The following is a 749-nucleotide window of genomic DNA, read 5'->3' as shown; positions in this document are numbered from 1 at the left end:
GAAAAATGTCATTAATACCAAAACCGGCAGAGTTCACCAGTGACAATCAGAGACCAATCACTTGTCTGAATAGTTCTTGCAAGTGGTGTACTTCGTGTTTGCTTGGTCCTACAGATCAGCATCTTGAAGAGGATGGTCACAGAGGGGTGCTAAGAAGGGCTGCAGTGGAACGGTAGATAATCTCGGTTGAGAAAATAACACAAAGAGCGGTGATAAACATTGTATTCCAACGCATTTTTTTTATATAGAACTTGACGTTTCGTATGCTAGTCAACATACATTTTCAAAAGTGCCCGTTACAATTTTTGAAAACTATATATATATCGTAAACATAAGAGGTCTGGAACCTAGACTGAGAAAAATGATCTGCAGCAGTACGTGTCTAGATATAATGAGCAGTAATAGTTAAAACAGCAACAACTTCTCACTACTGATATTGACATTAAGGGAAGGCTTTAGCTCTTGAATGAACAAAGTCTCTTTAATTTTGCAGTGAAAGTCAGTTTTTCCGGACGCTAAAATGTCAAAATGATACCATTTAATGTCGTGACCAGTGGTTTTCACATGATCAGCAATGGCTGATAAATGGTCACTTCTGTCATGGAGTCTTCGTTTTGTTTTGCCAATGTAGAATTCATCACAGTTCCAGCAACCAGCTTTATAGATGACCTTGGACCTCTGAGATCGGTTCAAGCGATCTTTGTATGGAAAAAAGGATTTAATGCATGCGGCGTGTGTTTTGGAATATG

Source organism: Montipora capricornis, chromosome 2, assembly GCF_036669925.1.
Source record: "Montipora capricornis isolate CH-2021 chromosome 2, ASM3666992v2, whole genome shotgun sequence".
NCBI lineage: Eukaryota > Metazoa > Cnidaria > Anthozoa > Scleractinia > Acroporidae > Montipora > Montipora capricornis.
The sequence above is the reverse complement of the archived record's forward strand: the minus strand, read 5'-3'. Positions refer to the sequence as shown.